Source organism: Cannabis sativa, chromosome 3 (assembly GCF_029168945.1).
Source record: "Cannabis sativa cultivar Pink pepper isolate KNU-18-1 chromosome 3, ASM2916894v1, whole genome shotgun sequence".
Classification (NCBI taxonomy): domain Eukaryota; kingdom Viridiplantae; phylum Streptophyta; class Magnoliopsida; order Rosales; family Cannabaceae; genus Cannabis; species Cannabis sativa.
Genome location: NC_083603.1, coordinates 49576777 through 49585337, shown reverse-complemented (window position 1 = coordinate 49585337; position 8561 = coordinate 49576777).

Sequence of the window (8561 nt, the reverse complement as noted above, 5' to 3'; positions counted from 1 at the left end):
CGACCTCCAGAGAGCCAGGTCGCGACCCTTTTTCCTGGTCGCGACCCTGGTCGCGACTTCGTAAGTTAGGCAGAAACTCGGTTTTTCGAGTTTTGCCTGTAGTCGCGACCAGCTTAAATGCTAGTCGCGACTATGTACGGAAATCGCAGATTTGACCTAATTTTGATTTTTCACTCAATTGGAGGCTCACCACTTATCCCTATATAAGGAATACGACATTGAAGGTCAAAGGCAAGCAAAAACAGACCTAATAGTGGAGGCAAAGTGGAGAGGAAGCTATCTTGAAGACCCGGAGCGATACCACCTTCTAGTTTCTTTCTTTTACCCTTTTTATTCTTCTTTATGTTTGTTTTTATTTCTGAATTAATCATGGATGTTTTTAGAGTTATTATGAACTAAATTTCCCAATAAGGGAGGATGATGAATGTTGTTTAAGTTTATGCCTAGTTAATAAATAATTGCCATTCCTTCATCTTATGTGTGAATACTATCTTTATTTGTGTTTAATTTCATGTGCAAGCTTGACCACCTTTTACATGCTCTATGATCCTAATTCGAAATCTGAAAAGTGAGAATTAGGAATGCTAAAATTTGGATAGTCTAGGTTTTGATGTAAAACGAAAGTATTTACATAGCCTAGTGACTAATAGATTATTGCTTAATGCTGATTTTGTGTTGATCTAATTAAGAAGTTAATTAGAGAACATATTATTTAGAACCTAAAAGATCTGAAAAGAGTTAGGTTAATTTATAATCTGTCTTTCACATTGAGATAAGGATAGCAATTAGGCATTAACATAGGTAACTTATCAACAGGATTCACCTCCCTAATCTCTCATCTTGATTAATCTTCGTTTATTTTCTCTTTAATTTCTGAGTTATTTACTTTTAAAATTGCAACTCATTATTTTACCAAATAGAATCATAATTATAATTTAGTAGTACTTAATCCAATTCCCTGTGGTTCGACCTCACTTGCGTGAGATACTACTTGATACGTACACTTGCGTAATAAACAGAATTTTCGTAACAAAGTTTAATTAAAAAGCAAAATTTTAATTAATCACGTTTTTCCATAAACCTCGTTGATTAGCAATGAGCTGCACAGTATGTTTAAAAATCACGTAATACGCCTATGTTAGTTAGGGTGTTACAGATGAGTTGCTCTTCTCTGAAATGCTGGACACAGATTGGTTTAGAGATTGAAACAGAACAGACCAAGAAGGCACACTAACACATACAGACTGTTCAGGTCTGTAATTATTTAGAAACCCGGTTTTGAATGGAAAGTCCTCTTCATTGAATATAACATTCCTGGATATATAGATTCTTCCCGTGGAACTAAGACATTTGTACCCTTTATGAGCATCACTATATCCTAGATTTATGCACTTGACCGAATGGAATTGGAATTTATGTGTTTGATAGGGACGAATGCACGGATAACATGCGACTCCAAAGGTTTTAAGAAACTTGTAATTTGGTTTCTTACCATGGACAATCTCATAAGGGGATTGGTTTTTCAAAACTGGTGTGGGTAATCTATTTATTAGATACACAGCAGTTTGAAATGAGTCCCACCAGAATTTCAAGGGCATGTGAGCTTGTGCCAAGAGTGTCAACCCCATCTCGACAATATGTCGATGTTTTCTCTCGGCTCGCCCATTTTGAGCTGAGGTATGTGGACATGAATGTTGGAAATCTATTCCATTTTGAACAACACACTCAGCAAATGACTGAAATTCACCCCCCCAATCGGTTTTGAGTGATTTAATTCTTCTCTCAAACTGGCTTTCAACCAGCGTTTTGAACTGAATAAAGGCTGAGAGAGCCTCGTTTTTGGTTTTGAGGGGATATATCCAGGTGTACCGTGTGTGGTCATCAACAAAGTGTATGTAGAACTTAAAGTTTGTGTTGGAAACAATAGGTGCAGGACCCCACAGGTCTGTATGTATTAAGTCTAAGGGACCTTTGGCTCGACTGGGATTGTTATTAAATGGTAAGGCATGCGATTTACCATATTGGCAAGCTTCACAGAAGGTATCTTTTCCATTAATAACATGTTTTACATTAAGTGTATTCAACACAAGACTCAAGACACGACTAAAGGGGTGGCCCAATCTCTTGTGCCACTTATTCCTCAAGACAACAGACTTAGATCCAGCAACATGATGATCTTTTGATTGAAAAACTACACCAGTAAACGGCTTAGTAGACTGAAAACTTAAAGACTCATGCGAGTTGGTGGCTGAACTCCCTTGCTGTTCAGCAACTCGATACAAACCATCTCTAATTGTCCCTTGGAGAAGCACTCTCTTTGTGTCCAGATCCTTCACAAAACAATGTTTGGAAAAAAATCCAACAAACACGTTATTCTCAGATGTTAGTTGAGATATGCTCAGCAAGTTCTTAGTGATGTTGGGAACATGTAAAACATTGTTTAGAACTAAGCATTTGTTATCAACAGAAACAAGAGAGCTAGTACCAACATGAGCAATTTTTAAGTGATTACCATTGCCAACAGTAAGTGTTTCCTCACCCTTGTATTCATTCTTTTGAGTCATGTTGCTGGTATCTGCAGTGATGTGGCTGCTAGCACCCGAATCAACATACCAAGCTCCATCCTCCACCATCTCAGGTGTTGCAACAAAAGTCGAAGCACCATTGTTGTTTCCACTTTGAGGACCTTTGCCATTCGAACCAGAATTCCCAGCAGATGGATCTGAACCCATGTAACTTTCATCGTATCGGTTGTAGCAGTAAGCTGCAGAGTGTCCATAGCGGCCACACACCTGGCAAGTCGGTTTCGAGTTGTTACTCCTACCACCACCTCTTCCTCTGAACCTGCCTGGACCTCTTCCCCCTCTTTGTTGACTAGGATTGCCACGGCTTCCAGTACCCGTGTGTGCTGAGTAACTCCCTTTGTTTCCAGGATAGTTGGGAGGTTTAGTAGCAGCTAAATTTGCAGAAGGAGAAGACAGATTCAAGTTCTTGGTAGCTCCTGAAAGTGTAGTTAACCTGTCAAGTTTGCTATCAAAGCTTAGCAAAATGTCTTGTAACTCTTGCCAAGATGTAGAGTTCCTTGCTTCAACTTGAAGCACAATAGGTAGGTACTCAATGTCGAGTCCTGAGAGAATATTGGATACTAATTGCTTTTCTGGGTAAGGATCACCAGCCAAAGCAAGCACATCAGCCCATTGGCGCTTTTGTCGAAGATAATCAGCCATGGACATAGCTCCTTTCCTTGCTGTTTGGATCTAAGTCCGGTAGTCATCCATTTTCACACGAGAATGGGCACCAAACAGCGTCTCCAAGGCCTGCCACAGACTCGAAGATGATTCACAACCCATCACCTCCGTAGCAATGCTTTCCGTCATCGATCCGTAGAGCCACCCAAGCAGCAACTGGTCATTCACGATCCAGATTTCAAACTCTGGATTGACAGTAACACCTTCTTCTCCTGTCGACGGGTCTGCAGGAAGAAACTCCACTGGTCTAACTTTGGTACCTTTTAGGTATCCATCCAATCTGTGACCTCGAACGATCGCAGATACCATAGTCTTCCACAACGTATAGTTGTTTCTATCAAGCTTCAAGGCAAAGGGTTGATTCAAAGTGGTGACAACCTGAGAACCTACAGCACTTGCCGAAGGAACGGATGACTGAGCCATTACGCTGGAGATGCTCTGTTCACCTGAACGAGCTGGGGTTTGATTTGCCATGGAGCTGAGACGAGAATAGGCACCACCGGTGCAGGTACGGCTCTGATACCAAGTTTGAAAACAGAGAAACTAGAGAATGAAAGAAAAATGCAGAAAAGGCAGAAATGTGAAATGCTCAGCTCAATGATCTTTGAGGCTGGCCAAAACTTTTATAACCAATGATTGTAATGTACAAGAATATTCCAGAACAATGATTGTACAATATCTACACGTTTTACAATTGCAGAATCAAATCCTAACAGAAATTGGTTAGCCTAGGAAAAGCAAAATTACACCTCAGCACAGTAAGATACAAAGAAATATTACAGTGGTAAAATATGGGTAAAAATCATTTCTTAACAAGTGGCTCTAGAATATTGCTTCCAATAAACTTCTTCTTTATACAAAACAACATCTAAAGAGGATTGAATATGTCTATCCTTATGAATGTCATTATTATAAATATTAGTAGAAGAGTAAAGACTATCTAAATCATTTTGAAGATGATTAATAATTTGCTTAAAATTATTCTTATTACAATCTCAGTCCCAAATTTCACAAACACAAAGGATTGAGCATTAAGAAAATGAGCAAGGGGAATGCTATTGTTATTGTTTGACCCACCTTGCCAATTATTTATATTATAAGAATTATTAAGGGGGTGTTTGGAATGGGTTAATGCTAACAAGGCAATGGTATTCCCTTGCCACATCAAACAAACGGTTTAATATAGTCCAAGAATCATTTTTATGAGTCTAATATGGTAAGCCACACAAAAAAAAAAATTAAAAATAAAGATGAAAGCTTAAATTATCATTAATATTTACAAAACAAACAACACGATTACAAGAAAAATATAAAATATTAACAACAACATCATCATTACAAAAAATAAAAAGTCACCCCTTAAATCACTTCTAGAGACTTCAAAAATATTGTCAAAGGACAACTTAAGCTAGAGCCAGCAGTCAATTTAATTTGCATAACAAAATAGATTTGAGGACAATGTTGCTTGACCAAAATAGATAGGTTACAGAATGCTCGAGGCCTCCCTGAACCTCGAGTATTCCAACTGATAAGACTCATTTTTCCTGGCGGGATTGTTGAGCAACACCCGCCTGAACATCATGAGAAATAGTTGAAGGAATAATAACAACATCCTCAGCTTCAACTATTTCTCTTTTTTGCATATCCTTGACAGAGTTACCAAAGCTAACACTCTGCCTGGTGAAAGGTCTCTTAACACTAGAAAATTTCAGAGGAGACTCCTTGGGATGAGGAAGAGCAGTGGCCCTAGGACATTTTGAAGGAATAACAAACTTGCCCTTGTCAACAGTAGAGGTAACAGTTGTTACCATTATAGGGGCAGTAGATAGAGTACAATTAACAAATTGGGTATCATGCCTGACAAGATTAGTAGAAGTAGAAGTTATCAAAGAGTCACGAGAAAAAATAGTTTCTGACAAAGGTTGTGGTCACAATATCAGAGCTTTGGGAGAGATCCTTAATCAATACAGTATTGGCAATATTTGGTACAAGAAACTGGTTAATGGCATCTTGAAGACTCTAGTTGAAAGAAACTTCCCTAACATGCATTTTATCAAAAGGAGTAAAGTTTGAAAGATCAAAGATACAATTTTTGTAGACAGATTTCGTAGGGCTCTAAGTATATCCTTGTAACTTAGAATTGGTGGAATAGGAGATTCATCACACTGCTTAAGGAATTTACCACACTTATTGAATGTATGGTCAAGCATGCCAAATAAATAGCAATAGCTTTGTATACCCTCATACAAGAATTTAAGCCATTTAGTGCAAGAAAGAGACTTAAAGTGCACATTCATGCCCCTTCTTAATGGCTTGGTGATGTCAAAAAGGATCCTAACTCCATAAAACGAACAATCGATTCATAAAGGGAAGAGATATGGACTTCAACAAGATCACCCCCTAAAATTTTAGAGATAAACTGAGCAAGTTTAGTAGACTTCTTTCCAAAAGGAATGAGATGTACTTTGAACCTAGAGATGGACGTATTTGACATGGAAAGGGGTAATGGTGTCAAGATCATCTAGAATATAAAAAAGTATAAGATTACGATCAATATGCCACGACTGGCCCTCCATGACTCTCCTCATGTCACCTTCGCACCTAAAATGAACTAGAAACATACCAGAATGGTAATCAAAGAAGGTGAAAGGAAGGTGAATAATCTAGGTATCCTTCATAGCATTGAAAAGCAAGTCAAGTTTAATAATTTTTGGACATAAAACTTTGACAACAAGGCAACAGGATTCAGTAGAAGGGTCAGATCTCATAGACATATGATCAAAGTCATGAATCAAAGCTTCTTCTTAGTGAGGTTGAGACTAAGCTCAGAGTTTTAGGATGAACTAGCCAGAACAAAAAGCATGTAAAAAGAGAGGAATAATGAGATATAGAAGAAAAGGTTGTGAAGTGTGAACAAATCTAAGTTACTAAACAACCTTACATAGAGAATAAACAAAAAGTACCTAGACACTACTACAAAAACTCCCTTTAGAGGCGGTTTTTAAGCCCTTTCAGCGTCGATTTTCGCGAAATTCGCTACCGACCCTGATCAGGGTGACGCTAAAGGGTCCATATGAACCGACGCCATATGGACCCCTATGGCGTCGGTTCCTAGCCAAGAACCGACGCCATAGGTAGCTTAGCAACCGACGCCAAAAGGTCGCGAAGTTCAGTTTTTTCAATTTTTTTTTAATTTAATTATATATTTATTAATATATATATTATTTTATTTAATTTAAATTACAAATTTATTTTTTAAAATGTAAATTAAATATTATTTAAATTTGGGTAAAATACATAATTTCATTTCATAAAAGTTATTAAATATTACACAAACACTAATGTAAAATTAGTCAAAAATATTAATAAGTTAATAAATGTAACTACAAATCTAACTACAAGTTAATCTATAAAAATTACATAATGAAGGAAAATTCTTGGGCCTTTCAACCTCAATCGTCAACGTGAATCAGCGCCATCAATTGTTCTATCCACTTTCGTTGTAGTGGTAACAATTCCGTTTTTGGATCGTATTGCTTCTTACCCCCCAAACTGTTAAAAAAATTAAAAATTTATATTAGTTTATATATATGTATATTATATATTTGTTATTATAATAAATATATACTATAATCAATAATTAAAACTTATAGATTTTTGATCTTGTATGTAACGGCTGGGGTTTGCACGTGCGACGATGTCAGTGGTATATTTTAAAACATAAAAACCACATTCTTGGCTTTTAGGTTGTCTTGGACAGTTTGCTTGGTTAATTCCTAGCCACGGGCCAAGATACTCATGTGCGTTCCCTATATACATGAATGCCCTGCTTTGGAAAATTATATTAACATTTCAATTCGTTAGTTAATTTAAATTTGTTACATAAGAAGTCATTAAATTATTACCTTCCGATCATTTGTTCTACTTCTTCGGGAATTGGGCGGCCACTTACAGGGTTTAAATGAATAATTTTCCTTGGCGTAACCACCACTAGCGTCCAATGCATCCTAGAAAATTATATTGGAATATAAGTAAGATAGTATAAAAATAATTTGAAGTCATAATATAGAAATGAACAATTAGCACTAAATAATTTAATAAAGTTTACTCGATATTCTAAGGAATAAAGAACATTTGGTGGTTGTTATTCATTTATGATAACCAATTAGCCAATCGTCTTGCCGCATCGTCAAACGACTGACTCTTTTCTTCATCGGTGATCCCATGCACTACGAGAAGCTCTGGGTCGTAAAACTTGAAAATTTTCCTCAGACCGTTGATGCTCTCCCATATGTGCCTGCCAAAAAAAGTGTTAGTGTCTTATAATAATTTGACTATAATTTGATATAAGGTTAATTAGATTAAAGAAGAGTATACATCATTCCAAACAACATTCCCTGGTTGCTGATGTAGTCACACGTAGCAACCTCCTGCAAATCCTCTCCAGATAACGTGATCTGGGTACGCGATGCAATGAATCCTCGGGGGACAGGAATTGTGATTATATCACGTTTATCTTTGAGCCTCAGGAATTCATGAATCATCCATTTTAGCGAATTAGGAATCAACGCCATCTTCTCTTCCGTGAACAAGTCATCTTCCCGTGCACCACCGCCTTGTGGAGAAAGCATCGGAGCTTTCCCATTCGACGCATCACGTCTTGAGGGCGGTTGAGTGAGTGGACCCTAAACAAAATAGAACATAATATATATATATATATCAAATTTTATCCAAATTCTACCGAAATTTCGGCAGCATAACGGTTGTAATTGAATGCCCCCAAAAATTTTAAACATGCCTGTATAACGACAAATAACACATATATAACAGTTGTTTGTTCATCCATCCCACCGCAGCACATATATTCGCAGAACCTACTTCACTACGGATGAATATTGAAGATATTCAAACTCCACTAATCATTAATAATTAATTTATAAGAGAAGTTACCTCGGTTGTTAGAATTAAGTGTTTAGGCCAAGGAAGGAACATCTGGTATACGTCCCTAACATATCTGCACTCTTCAATTGGGACTGGGATTTCAGCGTCCTCTTGCAGGATTTCCGAAACCATAATCCGGGCATGTGAATCATCGTAGTTCTGGCAGTGAACTTGGATTATACCAACATGCTCGTACAAATACCCTCGGGCCACAGTGTTGTCGATGTTGTCAGAGCAGAGATGTACTTGCTGATTAAGGGCCGCATGGTCATCGAAATTGCACAGGATACCTTGGTCGTTGCGGGAAATAAACTCCTCAGCATAAGTTTGTGGTTGTACCTCATCCTCAGGAGCGTATGGTTGTGGAACATA